We start from the raw sequence: 25,476 nt of genomic DNA, 5'->3' as shown, positions 1-25,476 counted from the left end.
CTGAAGTTTGAAGAATTTTTGTATCCATCCTTATGATGGATATTGATCTACAGTTTTCTTATATCATCTAAATACCCGATCTCTCAGTAAATCTGGCCTCATAGAATGAATTAGGAAGTATTTCTTCCATTTTGATTTTTTCTGGAAGAGATTATGTAGAATTGGTATTTTTGTTTCTTAAATGTTATTGCAACACTATTCACAATAGCAAAGACATGGAATCAATGTAAATGCCTGTCAGTGGTAGATTGGATAAAGAAAATGTGGTACCTTTACACCATGGAATACTATCCAGCCACAAAAAGAACAAGATCATGTCCTTTACAGCAGCATGTATGGAGCAAGCTGGAGAACATTATCCTGAGCCAGCTAACACAGAAACAGAAAACCAGAAATACTGCATGTTCTCACAAGCGAGAGCTAAACAATGAGAGCAAATGGACACAAAGAGGGAGCAACAGACACTGAGATCTACTTGAGGGTTGGGGGTAGGAGGAAGGAGGATTAGAAAAAAATAATTTGTTAATATAAAAAATGTAGATCTAAAGTATTTAAATAAAATTGAACTTCAGTTTGTTGAAAGTTTAACCGAATCTTATTAAATAAGTTTTAAAAAATCCATTCACAATTCCAACAACAACCACCAAAAAAAACAAAAAAAACCCCTGTTTAGTAGGTTTCACTAGTGAAGCCATCAGAGCACGGAGTTGTTGTTTTGGGGGCAGGAGGCTAAATACAAAGTCGTTTGATTACATAGATATAGGACTGTTCAGGTTATCCATTTCCTTTCCCCCCCAGCTTTACTGAGGTATGATTGATGAGTAAAAATTATACATACTCAAGATGTGCAACGCAATTTGATATACATTATGAAACGATTACCACAAGCAAGCTAATTATATCCATCACCTCATGTAGTTACTCTTTTTTTGTGTGGTGAGAACACTTAAGATTTACTCTCTTAGCACATTTAAAGTATACAGTAAATTATCAACTGTAATCACTATGTTGTACATTAGATCTCTAGAAATTTTTCCAATAACTGAAAGTTTGTTAGAAACTTCTCCCCATTTCCTCAGTCCCTGGTAACTGTCATTCTCCTCTCTGTTTTTATGAGTTGACTTAGATTCTACATATAAGGGATATCATGCAGTGTTTCTTTCTGTTCTTGGCTTATTTCACTTAGGATGTTGTACTCCAAGTTCATCCGTGTTTTGGAAAACGGCAGGAATCTTTTTTGAGGCAGAATAATATTCCATTGCATATATATGTATGACATTTTCATTATCCATTCACCCATCTATGGACATTAAAGTTGTTTTCATATCTTAGTTATTGTGAGTAATGCTGCAGTGAACATTGGAGTACAGCTATAACACTAAGTAGTGATTTCATTTCTTTGGGATATATATCCAGAAGTAAGATTACTGTATCATATGGTAGTTCTATTTTTGTTATTTTGAGGAACTTCTGTACTTTTTGCCGTAATGGCTGCACCAATTTACATTCCCACCAACAGTGTACAACGATTCCCTTTTCTCCATATTCTCATCAATACTTATTCTTTGACTTTTGATAATAGCTATCATAATAGGTGTGAAGTGATTTCTCATTGTGCTTTTGATTTATACTTTGCTGATGATTAGTCATGGGTGAGCATGTTTTCATATACCTATTAGGCATTTGTATGTCATCTTTGGGAAAATGTCTATTCAAATTCTTTGCCCATTAAAAGAAATCAAGTTACTTATTTTGAGTTGTATACATTTTAAAAAATATATTTTGGATTTTAAGCCCTTGTTGGGATATATGATTTGTAAATATTTTCTCTTTTAGAGGTTGCTTTTTCATGTTCTCGATTGTTTCCTTTACTGTGCAGAAACTTTGATGTAGCCTCACTTGTTTATTTTTGCTTTTATTGCTCATGGTTTTGATGTCATATCCAAAAAATCATTGCCAAGATCAATGTCGAGGAGTTTTTTGTCTGTTTTCTTCTATGAGTTTTAAGGTTTCAGGTCTTAGGTTTACATCTGTAATCCATTTTGAGTTGATTTTTGTGTATAGTATAAGGGTTCAATTTCATTCTTTCGCATGTGACTATCCAGTTTTTCCAACACCACTTATTGAAGAGACTTCCCTTTCCCCATTGTACATTTTTGTTGCTTTTGTCAAAGAGTAGTTGATTGTATGTGAGTAGTTTATTTCTGGGTTTTCTATTGGTTCCATTAGTGTATATGTCTCTTTTTATTCCAGCGCCATATTGTTATGATTTTATGACTTTGTAATATAATTTGAAATTGGGAAGTGTGATGTCTCCAGCTTTGTTCTTCATTCCCAAGATTGCTTTAGCTATTTGGAGTTTTTTATGGTTCCATATGAATTTTAGGATTGTTTTTCTCTATTTTTTTTGAAAAATGCCAGTGGTATTTTGATAGGAATTACTTTGAATCTGCAGATCACTTTGGGTAGTATGGTTATTTTAGCAATATTATTTCTACCAATCCATGAACGTGGATATCTTTCCGTTTATTTGTGTCTTCTTCAGTTTCTTTCATCATAGGTTTACAGTTTTCAATAGACAGATCTTTCACCTCGTTGGTAAGTTTTTTCCTATTTTTTCCTTTTCGATGCCCTTTTAAGTGGGATTGTTAGTTTCTTTTTGGCATAGTTCATTGTTAGTGAATAGAAATGCAGCTGATTTTTGTATGTTGATTTTGTATTCTGCAGCTTTATTGAATTAATTTATTAGTTCTAGCAGTTTTTTTGGAGTCTTTGGGTGGTTTTCTATATATAACATCATGTCATCTGTAAACAGACAATTTTATGCCTTCCTTTCCAATTTGGATGCCTTTCATTTATTTTTCTTGTGTAGTTGCTCTAGCTAGGACTTCCAATGCTGTGCTGAATAGTAGTGGTAAGAGTGGGCATTCTCTCTTGTTCCTGATCTTAAAGGAAAAGCTTTCAGCTTTTTAATGTTGAGTATCATATTGGCTTTGGGCTTGTCATATATGGTCTGTATAATGTTGAGGTGGATTCCTTCTATATCTAATTTGTTGATATTTTTTATTGTGAAAGTATGTTGAATTTTGTCAGATGTTTTTGCAGAATCTATTGAGATACAGTATTTTTATCCTTTGTTCCGTGAATGTAGTGTATCACATTTATTGATTTGCATATGTTGAGTCATCCTTGCATTACAAGGATAGTTGTAATGCAATTGTAATCAATTCACTTGATTATGGTGAATGATCTTTTTAATGTGCTGTTGAATTGGGTTTGCTAGTATTTTATTGGGGATTTTTGCATCTGTGTTCATTGTGGATATTGGCCTGTGATTATCTTTTCTCATAATGTCCTTGTCTAGCTTTAGTTTAAGGGTAATGGTAATGCTGGCCTCATAAAATGAGTTTGGAAGTATTCCTTCCTCTTTAATTTTTTGTAAGAGTTCAAGAAGAATTATATTAATTCTTTAAATGTTTGGTAGAATTTATACTCCACCCAATTCCCTGTGAGTTATAGGGCTTTCTACTCTGGCTGTTATGAATAGAACTCTTCCTGGCCTTATGTGAAGCCCACTGATTTGTTCACTCTAATCCTTTTTGGTGCTTCTGCCTCAGATTGTTTTCACATATGGATGCATTAGTATGGATGATTAGTACTCTCCTGAATACTTGGGGAGTACCTTTGCAATTCTCTGGAATTCTTCTCTGCAGCTCTCTCCTCTCTTGTCCAAGATTCTAGCCTTTTTGTTCGCCACAGACTTTCGGCGCTATCTCCTCAACTCAGGGAGACTGCTGGGCTTGGCCTGTGTTTGTCCTTCTTATGCCACCATCTGCAGACATTTCCCAGGGATTAAACTTGAACCATTGAAGGACTTATTTCATTTTTTCCCATCTCTGTGTTATTACTCTGTTGCCTCATGTCCAGTGTCATGAGAATCTTCGTTTTCTATTTTTTCCCCCATTGTTTTAAGCTGGGAGGTAAATATGGTTCCTGTTAATGCATCTTGGCTGAAATTGGAAGCATTCAACTAGAATTTTTGAGGAAAATGTAAAGAAAGGACTATTTGAAGATGTGAGGAAGGGATTTTTGAGGTACTCAGGTACCAATAATAAAGGGGAACTTTTACCACTTCAGGGTGCTAAGAGAATGGTGAAGGAAGTATATCAGAGGGAAAAACATAAGATATACCTAAATTAGGATAATTTTCAATAAAAGAACTATTGAGTAAAGTGAGGGCAGCCTGAATGCCTGAACAAGAAGACTGTTACATCCTTAGACCCAAAAGGGTGAGGGAAGGACTGGTTACCAGAACCCAAAAGGAGAAATCGTGTGGAGAAGGCTGCCTGGAGAGGTATTTTAGCCCAAAAGAAGCAGCTGGCCTGGGCCAACTGTATGAGAAAGGAGGCCTGACCTTACTCTCTTCCTTCCTTTGAGGCTTCAGCTAGAGCTCTCCATTGCTCAAACCCCACTAAAAGACAGAGGATTAGAGAGTCTTGGAGATCCAGACTATTGTCCCCAGGACAGATAGCAGGGAGAGAAGGTGGAGAATGGATATGTAGTCAGGGAGGAATATACAGTGACGTGTATAGAGTGGGCTTAGGAAGGATAGGAAAACCAAATAAAAATTGTTCAGGCTAAATATATTACCAGTCCCTTAACCATCTAGATTTGGGGCTGAGCTACACTGAAATCCATTGCAGACTAGGCTGGAGAGCTGAGTAGCTTGGATTCTGCTGAACAGGCTATGGGAGAGAGATTAAGAAAGGACTCGGTTACTGACTGGATATTGCAAGACAAAAATTGAGAAGAAGACAAAGTCTTTAAAATGAAGAATGAGGCCAAACATGGTGGCTCATGCCTGTAATCTCAGAACTTTGGGAGGCCGAGGTGGGAGGATAGCTTGAGCCCAGGAATTCGAGACGATCCTGGTCAACATGGCAAAACCCCATTTCTATAAAAAATTTAAAATTACTGTGTCATGATGGTGCATATCTGTAGTCCCAGCTACTCGTGAGGCTGAGGTGGGAGAATCGCTTGAGCCCAGGAGGCTGAGGCTACAATGAGCTATAATTACATCACTGCACTCTGGCCTGGGTGGTAGAGTGAGACCCTGTCTCAAAAATAAATAAATAAATAAATAAATAAATAAATAAATAAATAAAATAAATAAAATAAATAGTGACTTAGACGGATCAAACTCAATCTAGTTAACCAAATGTTGGGATTGTAGAATTATGTGGCAACTTTGACATTTGAATAAGGCTATTTTCAGGATCTTTAAAAAATTGTCATGTGACATAGTAGAAAGAGCATAGGGTTGAAATCCTTCTCTGTTATTCACTGACTCTTTGACCTGGCAGGTGACCTAACTGCTCAGAACCTTGGTTTCCCATCTAAAAGTTGCAGAAAAGATTAGCAAGGCCATCTAATAAGTCACTGGCACCACATCTTGCACAGAGTAAATGTTCATAAGAAATTTATTGATGTAAGATGAGGGTTGGCTCAAAATATAAGTATGTCTAAGAAATATTTGGATTCATATGAAGGTACATATTGATAAAACACAGATAACACTAATTCTAGTGAACCCTTAAGGGAAGAATAGTGTATTTGACAAGGATTACCTCAGAGTTCCCCTTCAAAGACAATTTGTGAAGATGCCCCAGCTCCCTTTGCCTTCTCCCTTAAAGAGCAGATTATTTTTTATGTTAGTGTCATAGTTAGTTTGTTCCTATCAAGAACAACTTATCCTTGTCAGAGTTTGGATGCTGGGCTGGATGGGCCAGTGATATGTCCCAGCATGTGTTGCATCCAGGGGGCCTCCAGAAAGGTAGAGGGAAAAGGAAGACTTCCCATGTGCTTACCATGTGCAGCTAGCCCAGCTTACCTCATCTCCATGCAGTGTCATGTGGAAACATGGGTAACTGAAGATCATTCTAATTAAATATGGTTAGTGCCTCTTAATGCTGCTGCTTCTCTTTTTCCTTTATTTCTCTTAATGCTGCTGCTTCTCTTTTCTCCATGTCATAGAGGAAAGTTACAGGAACTGAAAATGTATAGCATGGAGAAAAGAAGATCCAGTAGGAGGTCATCAGAGTCATCTTAAAAGATTTGGAAGGGTAGCCCACGTATAAGGGTAAAAAAGGCAGTTTGGATGATCCTTTGGGATAAAAATTAGGACTAGAGGGTAGAAGCTATGCCAAGCACAGTTCAGCTCAATACAGAGAAGGTCTTCCTTCCTATTACTGTAATAGCTGCTCATTGAGAACATTCAGACAGCCCAGAGAGGGAAAGGTAAATGGCCTCGAAACCTCCACTGTATTTCTTTTTGCTGGATGTCATTGCAGTAAGCAGGTTTTGTGTGTCTTTCCTGAAATCTTTTATGATAGGTCTTTATACAGTACAGTGGTTCTCAAACTCTAGCATCCATCAGGATCACCTGGAGGCCTTTTTAAAGCACAGACTGCTGAACCCCACTGCAGTGTTTCTGAGTCGTTGAAGCTGGAAGGGGGCCTGACTTTGAATTTCTACCAAGTTCCCTGGTGATACTAATGCTGCTGCACTTCTAGAGACCACCAATGGCCCTGTTAAAATTTGAGAAAATAAAACTTTGAGAACCACTGTATTGTATGAAGAAAATAGAGCTTTTGCTCTATTCTTTATCAAAAAATAATACCAGTGGAGTCATACTGTACCATCTAAGAACTTGCTTTTTTAGTTAATAATATATAATTAGCAGCTTTCTTTTTTCTCATTCTTTTTAACAACTACTGATGTATCAATTTTGGAAAGTCCCCTATTAATAATCATTTAATTTCCTTCTAGGGTGTTCGGGGATATGTTCTTGCATTTACATAAAAAGGCTGTGGTGGATGTTTTTGTGTATCTTTTTGGTGAGCCAGTGCATACATTCTTAGAAGATAAATTCTTAGAAGTTAAACTGTTGGGTAAAATACTTGATTTTAAAAGTGGACAGATAGTACTAAATTATTCTATCAAAGGTGGAATCACTTTTCTACGAAAAGTGTATGAAACTGCCTGTTTCTCCACACTTTTGCCAAGTGGGTATTATCAAAATTTTCAATTTCCTATTTGTTAGATGTAAATTTATATCTTAGTGTTGTTTTGATTTATATTCCTGCACTATTTGTGAGTTGAAAGATTCCTATGTATTTATTTTTCTGTGAACTGTAAGTTTGTATTCTTTGCATTACAGGTAGAAGGAACAGTATGAACAAAAGCGCCAAGCCTTCCTTTGAATAGTTTCTAGTAGTTTTGTAGCACTGAAGTATGAAGGTTGAGGTTAGGGAGAGAGGCCGGGAGCTAAGGTAAGTGAGGCAGGCAGGAGCCTGAGCTTAGAGGTCCTTGTGGGGCAAATAAAGATACTGGGCTTTATTTCGGGCAGAAGAAGCATTGGTGCTGTTTAACCTTGTACTTTAGCTAGTGATACTTTTGACAGAGACATGTTTGTGGAATGGTCAAGTCTAATGTTTAATCTTCAAATAATTCATTCTTTAGGCCTTTCACCTTTGGCCTTAAAGCTACAAGACCAGGGCCAAGCCTGGTGGCTCATGCCTGTAATCTCAGCACTTTGGGAGGCCACGATGGGCAGATCACTTAAGGCTAGGAGTTCGAGACCATTCTGGGCAACGTGGCAAAACCCTGTCTCTACTAAAAATACAAAAACAAATTAGCTGGGTGTGGTGGTATGTGCCTGCAATCCCAGCTAGTTGGGAGCCTGAGGCAAGAGAATTGCTTGAAACCGGAGAGGCAGAGGCTACAGTGAGTGGAGATTTCACTACTGCACTCCAGCATGGGTGACAGAGTGAGAAAAAAATAAAAAAGCTACCAGACCAGTCTTCATAAACAGGTAGACATAAGAATGGGCCAAAGACTTCAACCCATCTGTGGCTTGGCATTGTCTCTGAGGAGGGAATTTTGCATGATCACATGGAGAATGGATTTTGTTGCTTTACCTGATACTGTCCTCACCTCCTCCTGAATTTGCTGAGATCTTGCAGCAGTCAGTAACATTGGTGGGTTCTTTTGTTGTTTTAATTTGAGTGACTTTCTGGAAAAACTGTGGATTTCAGCCAATATGCTAATGATAATAGCATTGCTTTGAGGGTCTGGTTCTGTAGAAAATCATTTCCTAGTTAATTATGTCAGCAAATCAACAGAAACCTCTTGAAGAAGAAAGCAATGACAGGAGAAACTGTATGTATATGTTTAAATTATTCAGAACTCAAAGAGAGGTCAGGAATTCACATTTCAAAAGGAAGAATCTGTGTAAGAAGAAATCACTAAATTTGCATCTCATTTCCCCATTATGGGCCTAGTTTTGTAATTGGCATATTAGGGATTAAAATGAAATAATTCTGCATTTAGAATTAGGAAATGAGTCCCCCTCCCCCCCCCGCCAGCTATCTCCCTTTCTGTCTCCAGGGTCCTGGCACAGGAGTAAGAAACTATCACATTTAAATGTCTGCATTTAGGGAACTTGGGGTGTCCATTGGGTTTGTAGAAGATGGACTGACTCTGTTTATCCGCTTGTTGGGTGGACCCTCTCTCCATCGTCCTTCTCTCCTCAGTGTGTGTTCCTATTTAAATGGGGTCCCCTGCTTGGGAGGGAGGCTGCTCCAAAGAGGAACATGGTGCTTCAGCCACAAGCCACATAGAAGGCTTGCTCATAATGCTGCTAGAACTCTGCAGAGGAAGAAAGTTTTTTTATGGTCTTTTTATTTTAAAAGATATTTGACTATTTTATATATTCATAATCCTCTTCTCCACAACCCAGTAATTCCACTTATTACTACATTACAATGCATTGTACTCATACAAGGAAGGTAGGGGGCAGAGCATTTTCAGTTAATATCTAATGTTTTCAACAGTAGGATTTATCGTGACATCAGGTAGTCTGTATTAACTGGATCATGGAGAAGGCATTTCTAATGATCATCTGAGAAGGCTTTACAGGATAAACAGATTTGAAACTTCATTCTGTGTATGCCCAGGACACAGGCAGCTTGGTTAGTGTGGAAAGCCAAGTCATGGCTGATAACAAACCTGAACTTTTTTTTTTTTTTTTAAGATTCTTGTTTTTTCAATATTGTACTTTAAGTTCCAGGATACAGGTGCAGAACCTGCAGGTTTGTTACATAGGTATACATGTGCCATGGTGATTTGCTGCACCTATTGACTGGTCCTCTAAGTTCCCTCCCCTCGTCCCCCCACCCCCCAAAAGGCCCTATTGTGTGTTGTTCCCCACCCTGTGTCCATGTGATCTCATTGTTCAGCTCTCACTTATGAGTAAGAACATGCAGTGTTTGGTTTTCTGTTCCTGTGTTTGCTGAGGATGATGGCTTCCAGCTTCATTCATGTCCCCGTGAAGGACATGATCTCATTCCTTTTTGTGGCTGCATAGTATTCCATGGTATATATGTACCACATTTTCTTTATCCAGTCTATCATTGATAGGTATTTGGGTTGGTTCTATGACTTTGCTATTGTAAACAGTTCTGCAATAAACATATGGTATGTGTCTTTATAGTAGAATAATTTATATTCTTTTGGGTATATACCCAGTAATGGGATTGCTGGGTCAAGTGGTATTTCTGGTTCCAGATCCTTGATGAATCGCCATACTGTCTTCCACAATGGTTGAACTAATTCGTATTCCCACTAACAGTGTAAAAGCATTCCTGTTTCTCCACAGCCTCGCCAGCTTCTATTGTTTCTTGAGTTTTTAATAATCACCATTCTGACTGGCATGAGATAGTATCTCATCGTGTTTTTGATTTGCATTTCTCTAATCATCAGTGATGTTGAGCTTTTACAAATATGTTCGTTGGCTGCATAAATGGTCTTCTTTTGAGAAGTGTCTGTTTATATCCTTTGCCCACTTTTTGATGGGATTGTTTGTTTTTGTCTTGCAAATTTGTTTAAGTTCCTTGTAAATTCTGGATATTAGTTCTTTGTCAGATGGGTAGATTGCAAAAATTTTCTCCTGTTCTGTAGGTTGCCTGTTCACTCTGCTGATAGTTTCTTTTGCTATGCAGAAACTCTTTAGTTTAATTAGATCTCATCTGTCAATTTTGTCATTTTTTGCAATTGCTTTTGGCAAACCTGTACTTTAATATGGCTTTGTCCCTCTATGGGCTTTGCGACTATCAACAGGATATTGACTCTTTTAGCATTTCAGTTTCCTCGTGTAGATGGGAGAAACAACATATATTTTGGTAGGTGTTATAAATGTGGGTTCTCCTCTCCTTTTCTCTGTAAAGGGAATGGCTTGGTACGGCAACACAGGAAGACATTATAAAGAAGTAAATGTGCTTTATTGGAACACAAGGTTGAACAGAACCCTTGGGAGGGAGTAAGCAGGGTTTTATGGAAGATGGTATGGGAGATCTGAAGTTTCATTTCTTTAAGGGGATGTTTGTTGGTGGAGTTTGGGGACGTCATTTGATGAATCAGATTTTTCATCCATGATATCTTTAGGACTTGTTCTGTGCATTTGGCTTCAGCCAAGTTTAGATTTTATGTTTTCCTTATGACTGCTGTTGGGCATTACCCATGTGACTCTTGGAAGTGTTTTGTTTAATTTAATTTAATTTAGGAGGGCTAAATAATTAAACATGAGGCCAAAGTACATAAGAAAGTGGCAGTCTTTTATTGCAAATATGCGCACACTCTCGGGCGAGGTTCTCTGGTCCTCAGGTGTTGGGGGGGGCCAGGGAAGTCACGCTGGCGCTCTCGGGTGAGGTTCCGTGGTCCACGAATGCAGGGGCCGAAGAAGTCATGCTGGCTCCTGCCAGCGGGGGACTTTTATGCATTGGTACTGGAAGGGGGAGGGCAGTGGGCGGGATAAGGGCGTGATAGGGGCGTCTCCGTAGGCGTGGCCGGGTAAGTTTCGATCTCTTCGGATTGATGTCACCTGGCGCATGCTCGGTTGATCTGCATCTTCCCGGGCATGGGAAAGTTGGTGAGGAAGAACCTGGAAGCAACAGGGGCGGTGCCTTCTTGTTTACCTTCCTCCATCTTGTCCCTTCTCCCTCACCCAAACAGGAAGGTGATGGTTTCTGGCCACCATTGAAGACGGTTCACCATCCAAAACTGGCTCAGTTTGGATTATTGTGGCTGCCACATTGTGAGGCACACATGGGGATTTGGTAGGTTCTGTCTTTTCTGCCTTTTGGAATCCAACTTTAAATTTAAAAAGATAGCCAACTTGTCTACCGTCTTCCTGATTTAATACCATGTCCCTCTTCCAATCACCTCTTGTTAGTCTTTAAAAATGGGCTCAGTAAAGAGCGTAAGGATTCCCAAAATCCTGAAAAATACTGAGTTTCTGACCTCGTTGGTCAGAACTGTTGGAACAGTAATGAAAGCAGTAAACTGGTACCTCCATTAACTCACTAACTTCTCTTCATTCTACGGAAAAAGGTGGAGTTGGTATGGGATGCCTCATTCCTAAAGTATGGATGATCAGAATTCTGGTGGCAGCATGAAGCCACTTTACCACTATATGCAGTTTTACTAGGTGCATTAGGTTTTGCTTGAGGTATATAAATGAGGAATAACTTGAGTCATCACCATTTGATTTTCAAAATTCAGGTCTTTACATTAATCTTAGTATATTCAGGCTGCTATGAAAAAATACCATAAAAGTAGTGGCTAATTTGCAACATTTATTTCTTACAGTTCTGGAGGCTGGGAAGTTTAAGATCAAGGCAGTGGCAGATTTGGTATCTGGTGAGGACTGTCTTCTGGGTTGCAGACTGCTGACTTGTTGCTGTGTCCTCACATGGTAGAAGGGGCAAGAGTCTTCCTTGGGCCTCTTTTATGAGGACACTAATCCTGCTCATGAGGGTTCCTTTCTCATGACCTCATCATCTCCCAAAGGTCTCACTTTTTAATACCATCACCTTAGGGGTTAGGTTTCAACACATACATTTTTGGAGGACACAAGCATTCAGACCGTAACATTAGACTGTCAGTTTGTTAAAATTAGAGATAATGTATTTTTCAGCCTCTTATTCCTAGCATCCTGGCATAGTGAAAGCACTTAATATTTGTTTGTTTGCTGGAAATCAAGCTTGTTAGATGTGGCGAGAATGACTAGGTATAGGTAACACATATTAAAAGATGTGGGTGTCAGCAATTGCAAAAATCTGAAAACAACCCAAATGCCCATCAATCAATGAGTAAAGAAACTATGATACACACACACACACACACGATGGAATACTACTCAGCCATAAAAAGGAATGAATTAATGGCATTCTCAGCAACCTGGATAGGATTGGAGACTATTATTCTAAGTGAAGTAACTTAGGAATGGAAAACCAAACATTGTATGTTCTCAGTCCTAAGTGGGAGCTAAGCTATGAGGATGCAAAGGCGTAAAAATGACACAATGGACACTGGGGACTCAGTGGGAAAGAGTGGGAAGGGAGTGAGGGATAAAAGACTACAAAGTTCATTTTATACTGCTTGGGTGAGGAGTTCACCCAGATCTCACATATCACCACTAAAGAACTTACTCTTGTAACCAAACACCACCTGTTCTCCAAAAACCTAAGGAAAAAAAAAAAAAAAATATATATATATATATATATATATTTGTTTATTTTTTTCGAGACGAAGTCTTGCTCTGTTGCCCAGGCTGGAGTGCAGTGGCGCGCTCTCGGCTCACTGCAAGCTCCACCTCCTGGGTTCACGCCATTCTCCTGCCTCAGCCTCCCGAGTAGCTGGGACTACGGGTGCCCGCCACCCTGCCCAGCTAATTTTTTGTATTTTTGGTAGAGATGGAGTTTCACTGTATTAGCCAGGACTGTCTTGATCTCCTGACCTCGTGATCTGCCCACCTCGGCCTCCCAAAGTGCTGGGATTATAAGCGTGAGCCACCGCGCCCGGCCTAATAAATCGTTATTTTAAAAAGATGTGGTTTTCAGGAGGTGATTCAGTGTTGGAAGTGAAGGTTGATTTGAGGCCCACACTTTGAGTAAGAAGGCTGTAGAGTGTCTTTGGTGATGCTATACTATTACACCCAAATTTTCCTTCTGGCCTCACAGTGCCATTGATTCTTGTTATAAAGGAATTGCCTTTTAAAGGGCGCTCTGTGCTCATTATTTCCTTTAATCTTCACAACAACCCCTTGGAGTAGTTGTATAGAATTCATGAGTCTCATACCTGTGAAGAGAGACATCAGTGAAGAGACTTGCCCCAAGTCAGTCAGTGGTAGACACAGATGGGACAAGCATCAGGTTTCCTATTCTGAATTGAATATGGTGACCCTGATATTGAAGATTTATTTTTTAGTGTTGTGGAGAAGAATTGCCTTCATTTCTCCCAAATGCAGTGACTATTTGTTATTCCATTCATCAGCTCCTTATTGAGTACCTAATACATATTGAATTTATTTGTGTATGTACGCACTGGGGATACAGAGGTGGATAAGATAGACCCAGCTTGTGTCCTCAGTTGTCAAGACACAGTCTTGCATTGCTTAGCAGGATGACTTCTGCACTCGTTGTTGGAGCTTCTTTTGAGAACTTCTGGGCCCAGAGATTGTGTGTGATGTTGTTTTCTCATGTTCTATGATGTCTGGGATCTTCAGAGCCTGTTAGCCAGCTGGCTCCAGGAACCTACATGTCATGGGTCCCACATGTGAACTTCTTTGTGCTGGGGGTCTTGAGGTCTTTCCAGTTGGTGACAGGAAACATTCCAGGTGTGAGTGGCTGACCCTCAGAATAGAGAAAGGGTTTTGTTGGTTTGTGTTTTGTTTATTTGGATTTACATCTGGGTCTCTTAGAACTGACATTTTCATAATCTGTTCCTTCTCTGCATTATGTTAATAGACTTTTCTGGGGCAGGAGGAATTTAGTGGATGTCATTTGTTAGCCAAGGTATATGTGTGCTGTTTTTTTTCTTCTTCCCTCCTCCCATCAATCAAGGGATTTCTTAGTTTCTTATCTGTGAATCACTCAGGCTTCTACTTACTGCCAGTTCAGTTTCCTCCTTGCCCATCCTCCCTTCTCTTTTCTCCTCTCCTTCCCCCATTTCCCTTCTTTCCCTCTCCCCACCACACTTTCCTTTCCCCCTCTTCCTTTTCCTCAGATTCTTTTGAATTTTTCTTGATCTGCAACAAGCCAGGTCCTTTGTTAGGCATTAGTGTTAGACATCAGTGATGAATAAAAGGTTGTTCTGCTCTTCCAGGAGCTAGATAAGGGCCTGGTTCAGCTTCTTAGTATTCAGGGAATGGATTTCCCGCTTACTCCCTTCCTTCCTTCGGATGCCACAAAATGAACACTTGACTGAAAATATGCTTATACTCCTTTTTACAGACTATGCCAAGCCACAGGTATGTCTAGATGAAAAACGTGTTGGGCCATTGCTACAGACTCTAAAAGTTTGGGGAACCGTGGAAGTGTTTGGATTTCTTTTGAGCCAGTCTTGGCAACCTTAAAACTTTTAGAAATGGCTCCCCTTAGAGTGAAAGGCTGAAAAAGAACCGAAGAGGAGGCCCTAAGAAATTTTCATGTTTAGAGGTAAAGTTTTGGTTGGCAAGCTGTTCTTTTCTTCCTGGGTATTGTTGGTAGAGCCCAGAGAACCAACATTTTTGCCAAATCATCTCTTTCCTTCTCATTTCAAATTTTCCCACCGTCTTACAGCATGTGAGAATTATTGAAAGTGGTATTCAGTCCTTTCTGTTAAGAAGACTGAGGTGGGCAAGCTAAACTCATTGTTCATCTTTTTCCTTCCCAATCTTAGCAAATCCCTCATTGCAGTATAACTAACTAAATAAATTGCACAGGACTTGTATACATCAACTCCCAGCAAAGTCCAAAGATCAAAGTTGAAAGAGGATACTGAATTCCTTCCCAGATTTCTGGGACACTGCTTCTGTGGACTGTCACCAAATAGATCCTGGAGGAGTGGACCCTTAAGAAATAGGGTAAGCTCATTCACTCCTGGGAGATTGTCTTCCTAGGCAGCAATCTTAATGCTCTTAGATGCTTCAGAGGGAAAGAAGGAGAAAAGTATAAAAGAACAATCCCCACATGATCGGTTTTTAGCTGAGTATTTGTAGCTTGTACCCCCTTCTTAGGATTGCTAAAATCCGTTTGCAAAGGACAGCCCTCTATTTCCAGGTCTCCTTTTCCTTTTTTCACACTGCATTTGAGCAGTTTGCACGTTTGTTGAAGAATCAGCCACAAAGTCTGTGGTTTCCTGTGGCACATTTCTAACAATATTTATACAGGCTATTATTTAATGAACTGTATAAATATTTATACAGAACAGTCTTTTGATCATAAATAGGGGCCAAAAGTCAGTCCTGTCCATGCTGGGGACTTGGACAGGAGGCTGTTTCTGTGCTTTGAAACGTCTTGTAGACTGAGAAGTTTAGATATGTCCCAGGACTTGTGCGCAGCACAGCTTGAATTTCTGTTATTTTTCTTTCTCTTGGCCGTCCACAGTCCATGCCCTCATTTCTTTCCGCCTGACCACCCTCCCCATATCCCTAACAGCTGTTTTTCTTTTCAGAGTATTTATCTTTGCCTAAAAAGAATGAAATGAAACCCCAGTTCCGACTCTCACCATTCATAATGCGGGCTTTGGAGTCACATTGACTTAGCCTCAAACCCCAGCCCCTCTGCTTCTGTGCCATGCAACTTTAAACAGCTTCCTGTCTGAGAACGTCACTTTCCTTAGTTGGGAAATGGGGTTCATACTGCCTACCTCACAGGGTTGCTATAGGATTAAATGAAATCATGGAGTCACATGGTGATCTACAGCTCAGAGCTCAATAGGTATTTCTTGCTGCATTTGTTGTTCTTATTGAAGAAGTAATCAAAGGGTTTGGCTTTCATTTTTAGTTGGATGTTGTGGAAGGAGCCCTAAACTTGCGGTAAGAGACTGTGATTCAAATCCTGATGCCATTTACTGTTTGTGTCACTTTGGGCAAATTACTCCACCCTGCTGAGGTATAATAAAGTGGTGATAGGTTTACCAAGCTGATTGGGTTTCAGTGAATGAGATTAACATTGTATGGGAATGAGGGACACGATGAGGATCTTTATCCTTTTTTTCTTTACAAACTAGAAAAAGGAATAATGTTTTCCACTTTGCAGTTACTTTACTTTTTGAGGCTAAGGGGTACTGGTTGCATAAGATTAGGAGTCCAGGACGCAGCAGATCATATTCGTGACCCAGGAACAAAGGGCATAGAGGGGGAAGATCAGGGGACCTGTGATGCAGAAAGTCCTCTGCTGCAGCTCACAGGTCGAATTTCAGGGAAGCTGCCCAAGGGGTTGAATGTCCCTGCTTTCAGGTTCCAGGTATGGAAATAATCATAGAGATCAGTTAGAACTATAATAATGGGAAAAGTGGTGAACCCGAAATATTTAAGTAGGATCTATTTCATAGGAAAACATGAACTGGGTGATGTGTGTGAATGACGCTGGGACAGTTTGACTCTTTCTTGCATGGTGCCTTGATAATGTGTTATAGAAATCCATAGTTTGCTGGAAGCAGGCCACCTGGTATTATGGAAGGGTCAGTCTCTGAAGATGAATAGCCTGGGTTCTGAGTCAGCCAACCTTAGGCACAATAGGCAGAGGCCCCCAGCAGAGTCCTTGACAAATGGGCATTTAGTAAATAGAGGAATAGCAGGAGGCAGTGGAGCATCCTGAGAAAGGTTAGGGCTGATGGAACCAGAGGGAATGGATTACTATCCATTGTATTACTGCCTAGTAATATGACTACCTGTCTAGGACTCATTTTCCTCCTCAGTAAAATGGGAGTGATCATAGTTGCTGTCTTCAAGAATTGTGGTCAGGCATTGTAATCAAGCTGCTTAGCAGAATGTCAGATACATGGTAAACATGGTATCTTTTTTTTATTTCCCCAGTGATGAATTTTAAAGACATCCATTCACTGATTTACAAGGACTTACTGAGCTCCTGCTGTATGCCAGGCACTGGGCTTATAGCTGTGACACAGGCGGCAGCTGGAATTAACTGTAATCATACACCTCCATTCTCCATGTAAAGGGGGCTCTTGTGAAGGGTGGGCTCCTTCCAGAAACCAGAACTGGAGCAAGTCCAGGGCCAACTGTAGAGTGGAAATCTGCCTCTTTGCATTTTACTGGAAAGGAATCAGGATGTGGGTAGGGTGGTAAGATGATGTATTTTCTCATATTACTCTCTTCATCAGAGAGGGAGTCAAAAGTGAGGAACCCAAGCCTGAGCACCTGGGCCAGCCCCATGGGGAATCTCTCTTGTCATCAGAGCTGGCTGGAGTAGAGACAAGCCTGGATGCTGGCTGGCCAGGTCTGTGTAAGCCAGGGTGTTGCATAGATTTTTCATTTCCTGTTTATTTCTTTGTTTCTTCATAAGTGTTTACAGTAGTCTTGCAAAGGTCTAGCCAAGGGCAAGGAGTTGTTAGCATGCTAGGATCAGTGTTAAGGAGCAGCACCCCTGGGGGCCTTTGCAGTAGAGACAGTGGGAAGCCAAGAGAGGGGATTCCAAGTAAAGTAAGCAGCTGTGAGAGGTTGGTAGAGAGGGAAGGTAGAGTGGCTAGCTTCAGTCTTCTTCCTGTTTGCAGGTAATAAAATTGAGGAAACTCAGCGAAGGCATTGCCCCTATTTTGTCAATCAGTGTATCCTCAGCAGGCTTCCTGGTGTTACTGTCTTCTGCATTTCTTCTGAGTCTCAGATGTCAACGATTGCAAGATGCACCATTATTTCGTATACCATGAAGTAAGAAAGGAAATGATACCAATTAATTGTAACATACCATTGATTGTCAGGTTCGCACTGATTTTAGAGAAGCTAAATATGGAAAAATGAGTGCCGTAGAATGAATAAAATGTGGTTGTCGCCTACAGTAAGTATTTGTGAACTAGAAGAATGAGTCATAAGAGATTAAAATAAGGTAAAACACTAGCACATATAAGTACAAACTTAGAAATTCAAACTATTAAGGCATGGACCTGCTCATCCTTATTTCTGTTGATTCACTGATGCAGTTGTTCATTCAGTAAACATTTACTGAAAACCTATTATGTGCCAGACACTGTGTAAGGAGCTTGGGATGCAGAAATTGATAAGTTCATTTTTTTCAGATTCAGTTAGGAAGACAGACATGGAAAGAAAAATACAATTGTGATTCCAGAGTGGTAAGTTTTAAAAGAAAGCAGGGACACGATACCATGTTGGCATCCTTTGTATGTATGCAAGGGGAGAAAGGTAAGGAAGCCTTTTCCAAGGAGAGGTGATGGCTGACCTGGGTCTTAAAATATAATTCCATGGTCACTGGGCAGACAAGGAAAGGAGAGAATTAGAAAGGGATGAGCAAAGGATCGGGGAGGCCTTTAGCAGTTGGGGGCAATTGAGAGCCTATGAGGAGTTTGAGGATGTCTGTAGCCTGGAGTGAGAATGAGCAGGACTGTATTAGGCAGGGCTGGATGGCAGGCAGAGAGAGCCCGTGGAGGGCGTGAGATGCCGAGCTGAGGCTATGGGCTATATCACAGCTCAAAGCTGGTGGTTTTCAGTTGTCCTGAGAGAGGACCTAACAGAGGGACTGCTGGGGAGAAGGGCTGGAGGGTGGGGCAAGGGTGATCTTTGCTTCAGAGCAGCTCTCTTTTTATCTGTTTTGTTTTCTTCAAATAATGGCTTGAAGAGAAGGTATCACTGTTAAATGAATGACGGAATGAATGATTTGAAAACTGGTGCTAATGGTCATATGGAGGTCCCCAAGGGGAATGTAAGCGAGGGAGAGAAGTTGAGGTTACACACCAGTGTGGGTCTGACGAAGCTGTGATGAACGGAGCAAATGTTATTACTGTCGCTTCTCCATTTTATTTTTCACCTGCTCATGAGCCACAAAGCCAAAAGGGTTACAATTCAGTTGGGGAATCATTGCGATTAAGACAGAAACAGTTGGTAGTGGAGCAAGATGGCCGAATAGGAACAGCTCCAGTCTCCAACTCCCAGCGCGAGCGACACAGAAGACCGGTGATTTCTGCATTTTCAACTGAGGTACTGGGTTCATCTCACTGGGGAGTGCCGGACGATCGGTGCTGGTCAGCTGCTGCAGCCCGACCAGCGAGAGCTGAAGCAGGGCGAGGCATCGCCTCACCTGGGAAGCGCAAGGGGGAAGGGAATCCCTTTTCCTAGCCAGGGGAACTGAGACACACAACACCTGGAAAATCGGGTAACTCCCACCCCAATACTGCGCTTTAAGCAAACAGGCACACCAGGAGATCATATCCCACACCTGGCCGGGAGGGTCCCACACCCACGGAGCCCCCCTCATTGCTAGCACAGCAGTCTGTGATCTACCGGCAAGGCAGCAGCGAGGCTGGGGGAGGGGCGCCCGCCATTGCTGAGGCTTAAGTAGGTAAACAAAGCTGCTGGGAAGCTCGAACTGGGTGGAGCTCACAGCAGCTCAAGGAAACCTGCCTGTCTCTGTAGACTCCACCTCTGGGGACAGGGCAATAACAAACACAGCCGAAACCTCTGCAGACGCAAACGACTCTGTCTGACAGCTTTGAAGAGAGCAGTGGATCTCCCAACACAGAGGTTGAGATCTGAGAAGGGACAGACTCCCTGCTCAAGTGGGTCCCTGACCCCTGAGTAGCCTAACTGGGAGACATCCCCCACTAGGGGCAGTCTGACACCCCACACCTCACAGGGTGGAGTACACCCCTGAAAGGAAGCTTCCAAAGCAAGAATCAGACAGGTACACTCGCTGTTCAGAAATATTCTATCTTCTGCAGCCTCTGCTGCTGATACCCAGGCAAACAGGGTCTGGAGTGGACCTCAAGCAATCTCCAACAGACCTACAGCTGAGGGTCCTGACTGTTAGAAGGAAAACTATCAAACAGGAAGGACACCTACACCAAAACCCTATCAGTACATCACCATCATCAAAGACCAGAGGCAGATAAAACCACAAAGATGGGGGAAAAGCAGGGCAGAAAAGCTGGAAATTCAAAAAATAAGAGCGCATCTCCCCCGGCACAGGAGCGCAGCTCATCGCCAGCAACGGATCAAAGCTGGACGGAGAATGACTTTGACGAGATGAGAGAAGAAGGCTTCAGTCCATCAAATTTCTCAGAGCTAAAGGAGGAATTACGTACCCAGCGCAAAGAAACTAAAAATCTTGAAAAAAAAGTGGAAGAATTGATGGCTAGAGTAATTAATGCAGAGAAGGTCATAAACGAAATGAAAGAGATGAAAACCATGACACGAGAAATACGTGACAAATGCACAAGCTTCAGTAACCGACTCGATCAACTGGAAGAAAGAGTATCAGCGATTGAGGATCAAATGAATGAAATGAAGCGAGAAGAGAAACCAAAAGAAAAAAGAAGAAAAAGAAATGAACAAAGCCTGCAAGAAGTATGGGATTATGTAAAAAGACCAAATCTACGTCTGATTGGGGTGCCTGAAAGTGAGGGGGAAAATGGAACCAAGTTGGAAAACACTCTTCAGGATATCATCCAGGAGAACTTCCCCAACCTAGTAGGGCAGGCCAACATTCAAATCCAGGAAATACAGAGAACGCCACAAAGATACTCCTCGAGAAAAGCAACTCCAAGACACATAATTGCCAGATTCACCAAAGTTGAAATGAAGGAAAAAATCTTAAGGGCAGCCAGAGAGAAATGTCGGGTTACCCACAAAGGGAAGCCCATCAGACTAACAGCAGATCTCTTGGCAGAAACTCTCCAAGCCAGAAGAGAGTGGGGGCCAATATTCAACATTCTTAAAGAAAAGAATTTTCAACCCAGAATTTCATATCCAGCCAAACTAAGTTTCATAAGTGAAGGAGAAATAAAATCCTTTACAGATAAGCAAATGCTTAGAGATTTTGTCACCACTAGGCCTGCCTTACAAGAGACCCTGAAGGAAGCACTAAACATGGAAAGGAACAACCGGTACCAGCCATTGCAAAAACATGCCAAAATGTAAAGACCATCGAGGCTAGGAAGAAACTGCATCAACTAATGAGCAAAATAATCAGTTAATATCATAATGGCAGGATCAAGTTCACACATAACAATCTTAACCTTAAATGTAAATGGACTAAATGCTCCAATTAAAAGACACAGACTGGCAAACTGGATAAAGAGTCAAGACCCATCAGTCTGCTGTATTCAGGAGACCCATCTCACACGCAGAGACATACATAGGCTCAAAATAAAGGGATGGAGGAAGATTTACCAAGCAAATGGAGAACAAAAAAAAGCAGGGGTTGCAATACTAGTCTCTGATAAAACAGACTTTAAACCATCAAAGATCAAAAGAGACAAAGAAGGCCATTACGTAATGGTAAAGGGATCAATTCAACAGGAAGAGCTAACTATCCTAAATATATATGCACCCAATACAGGAGCACCCAGATTCATAAAGCAAGTCCTTAGAGACTTACAAAGAGACTTAGACTCCCATACAATAATAATGGGAGACTTCAACACTCCACTGTCAACATTAGACAGATCAACGAGACAGAAAGTTAACAAGGATATCCAGGAATTGAACTCATCTCTGCAGCAAGCAGACCTAATAGACATCTATAGAACTCTCCACCCCAAATCAACAGAATATACATTCTTCTCAGCACCACATGGTACTTACTCCAAAATCGACCACGTAATTGGAAGTAAAGCACTCCTCAGCAAATGTACAAGAACAGAAATTATAACAAACTGTCTCTCAGACCACAGTGCAATCAAACTGGAACTCAGGACTAAGAAACTCAATCAAAACCGCTCAACTACATGGAAACTGAACAACCTGCTCCTGAATGACTACTGGGTACATAACGAAATGAAGGCAGAAATAAAGATGTTCTTTGAAACCAATGAGAACAAAGATACAACATACCAGAATCTCTGGGACACATTTAAAGCAGTGTGTAGAGGGAAATTTATAGCACTAAATGCCCACAAGAGAAAGCAGGAAAGATCTAAAATTGACACTCTAACATCGCAATTAAAAGAACTAGAGAAGCAAGAGCAAACACATTCGAAAGCTAGCAGAAGGCTAGAAATAACTAAGATCAGAGCAGAACTGAAGGAGATAGAGACACAAAAAACCCTCCAAAAAATCAATGAATCCAGGAGTTGGTTTTTTGAAAAGATCAACAAAATTGACAGACCACTAGCAAGACTAATAAAGAAGAAAAGAGAGAAGAATCAAATCGACGCAATTAAAAATGATAAAGGGGATATCACCACCGACCCCACAGAAATACAAACTACCATCAGAGAATACTATAAACACCTCTACGCAAATAAACTGGAAAATCTAGAAGAAATGGATAATTTCCTGGACACTTTCACTCTTCCAAGACTAAACCAGGAAGAAGTTGAATCCCTGAATAGACCAATAGCAGACTCTGAAATTGAGGCAATAATTAATAGCCTACCAACCAAAAAAAGTCCAGGACCAGATGGATTCACAGCTGAATTCTACCAGAGGTACAAGGAGGAGTTGGTACCATTCCTTCGGAAACTATTCCAATCAATAGAAAAAGAGGGAATCCTCCCTAACTCATTTTATGAGGCCAACATCATCCTGATACCAAAGCCTGGCAGAGACACAACAAAAAAAGAGAATTTTAGACCAATATCCCTGATGAACATCGATGCAAAAATCCTCAATAAAATACTGGCAAACCGGATTCAGCAACACATCAAAAAGCTTATCCACCATGATCAAGTGGGCTTCATCCCTGGGATGCAAGGCTGGTTCAACATTCGCAAATCAATAAACATAATCCAGCATATAAACAGAACCAAAGACAAGAACCACATGATTATCTCAATAGATGCAGAAAAGGCTTTTGACAAAATTCAACAGCCCTTCATGCTAAAAACGCTCAATAAATTCGGTATTGATGGAACGTACCTCAAAATAATAAGAGCTATTTATGACAAACCCACAGCCAATATCATACTGAATGGGCAAAAACTGGAAAAATTCCCTTTGAAAACTGGCACAAGACAGGGATGCCCTCTCTCACCACTCCTATTCAACATAGTGTTGGAAGTTCTGGCTAGGGCAATTAGGCAAGAGAAAGAAATCAAGGGTATTCAGTTAGGAAAAGAAGAAGTCAAACTGTCCCTGTTTGCAGATGACATGATTGTATATTTAGAAAACCCCATTGTCTCATTCCAAAATCTCCTTAAGCTGATAAGCAACTTCAGCAAAGTCTCAGGATACAAAATTAATGTGCAAAAATCACAAGCATTCTTATACACCAGGAACAGACAAACAGAGAGCCAAATCAGGAATGAACTTCCATTCACAATTGCTTCAAAGAGAATAAAATACCTAGGAATCCAACTTACAAGGGATGTAAAGGACCTCTTCAAGGAGAACTACAAACCACTGCTCAGTGAAATAAAAGAGGACACAAACAAATGGAAGAACATACCATGCTCATGGATAGGAAGAATCAATATCGTGAAAATGGCCATACTGCCCAAGGTAATTTATAGATTCAATGCCATCCCCATCAAGCTACCAATGAGTTTCTTCACAGAATTGGAAAAAACTGCTTTAAAGTTCATATGGAACCAAAAAAGAGCCCGCATCTCCAAGACAATCCTAAGTCAAAAGAACAAAGCTGGAGGCATCACGCTACCTGACTTCAAACTATACTACAAGGCTACAGTAACCAAAACAGCATGGTACTGGTACCAAAACAGATATAGACCAATGGAACAGAACAGAGTCCTCAGAAATAATACCACACATCTACAGCCATGTGATCTTTGACAAACCTGAGAGAAACAAGAAATGGGGAAAGGATTCCCTATTTAATAAATGGTGCTGGGAAAATTGGCTAGCCATAAGTAGAAAGCTGAAACTGGATCCTTTCCTTACTCCTTATATGAAAATTAATTCAAGATGGATTAGAGACTTAAATGTTAGACCTAATACCATAAAAATCCTAGAGGAAAACCTAGGTAGTACCATTCAGGACATAGGCATGGGCAAAGACTTCATGTCTAAAACACCAAAAGCAACGGCAGCAAAAGCCAAAATTGACAAATGGGATCTCATTAAACTAAAGAGCTTCTGCACAGCAAAAGAAACTACCATCAGAGTGAACAGGCAACCTACAGAATGGGAGAAAATTTTTGCAATCTACTCATCTGACAAAGGGCTAATATCCAGAACCTACAAAGAACTCAAACAAATTTACAAGAAAAAAACAAACAACCCCATCAAAAAGTGGGCAAAGGATATGAACAGACATTTCTCAAAAGAAGACATTCATACAGCCAACAGACACATGAAAAAATGCTCATCATCACTGGCCATCAGAGAAATGCAAATCAAAACCACAATGAGATACCATCTCACAGCAGTTAGAATGGCGATCATTAAAAAGTCAGGAAACAACAGGTGCTGGAGAGGATGTGGAGAAATAGGAACACTTTTACACTGTTGGTGGGATTGTAAACTAGTTCAACCATTATGGAAAACAGTATGGCGATTCCTCAAGGATCTAGAACTAGATGTACCATATGACCCAGCCATCCCATTACTGGGTATATACCCAAAGGATTATAAATTATGCTGCTATAAAGACACATGCACTCGTATGTTTATTGCAGCACTATTCACAATAGCAAAGACTTGGAATCAACCCAAATGTCCATCAGTGACAGATTGGATTAAGAAAATGTGGCACATATACACCATGGAATACTATGCAGCCATCAAAAAGGATGAGTTTGTGTCCTTTGTAGGGACATGGATGCAGCTGGAAACCATCATTCTTAGCAATCTATCACAAGAACAGAAAACCAAACATGGCATGTTCTCACTCATAGGTGGGAACTGAACAATGGGATCACTTGGACTCAGGAAGGGGAACATCACACACAGGGGCCTGTCATGGGGAGGGGGGAGGGGGGAGGGATTGCATTGGGAGTTATACCTGATGTAAATGACAAGTTGATGGGTGCAGCACACCAACATGGCACAAGTATACATATGTAACAAACCTGCACGTTATGCACATGTACCCTACAACTTAAAGTATAATAATAATAAATAAATTAAAAAAAAAAAGACAGAAACAGTTACTTTTAATGGGTTGTTTTTATTGTTTTATTTGTTGTTTACTGGAATAAATATCTAGGAAGCAGTATACTGAACATCTGCTGGTTGATTTTCTTTTAGAATCTCCACTTTTGACTTAGCTAGGGAAACATTTTCTTTCTGAAGTTGAAGGGTACAGAAGGTTGCCCAGGTTGAAATTAGACTCTGGGCGGTGAGACTACCTGGAGCTCACCTGGAGAGTTGTAAGGCTTTCACCTGCTCAGTTGTCTTGGGAGCTTGTTCTTACTCTTTCAAAGGCCAATCTGGAAAATAAAAGCCTCTATGAGATTCCATGTCATGCGGGCTAATCTGACCAAAGGGACTTAGAGCAGCCATGAAGG

At 40.7% G+C, this 25,476-nt stretch overlaps 1 protein-coding gene across 19 annotated transcripts in view; it reads left to right on the top strand.

Moving 5' to 3' along the window:
* The window catches only part of FGGY (FGGY carbohydrate kinase domain containing), a 452,310-nt gene that overhangs the window by 5,373 nt on the left and 421,461 nt on the right, over positions 1-25,476 (top strand). For 4 of the 19 annotated variants that reach the window (XM_074005591.1, XM_074005583.1, XM_074005573.1 and 1 more), the window contains exon 1: positions 16,294-16,346. The exons of 13 other annotated variants lie outside the window; for them this stretch is intronic. The gene's annotated coding sequence lies outside the window, so the exon portion shown is untranslated. Of the gene's footprint in view, positions 1-14,890; positions 14,963-16,293; positions 16,347-25,476 lie in introns of those variants that run through there. 2 more of the 19 variants (XM_074005588.1, XM_065521689.2) reach the window with 1 other exon arrangement.

The sequence above is a fragment of the Macaca fascicularis genome, chromosome 1 (genome assembly GCF_037993035.2).
Source record: "Macaca fascicularis isolate 582-1 chromosome 1, T2T-MFA8v1.1".
In the NCBI taxonomy this organism is placed as follows: Eukaryota; Metazoa; Chordata; class Mammalia; order Primates; family Cercopithecidae; genus Macaca; species Macaca fascicularis.
This window is presented reverse-complemented; position numbering and strand designations above follow the sequence as displayed.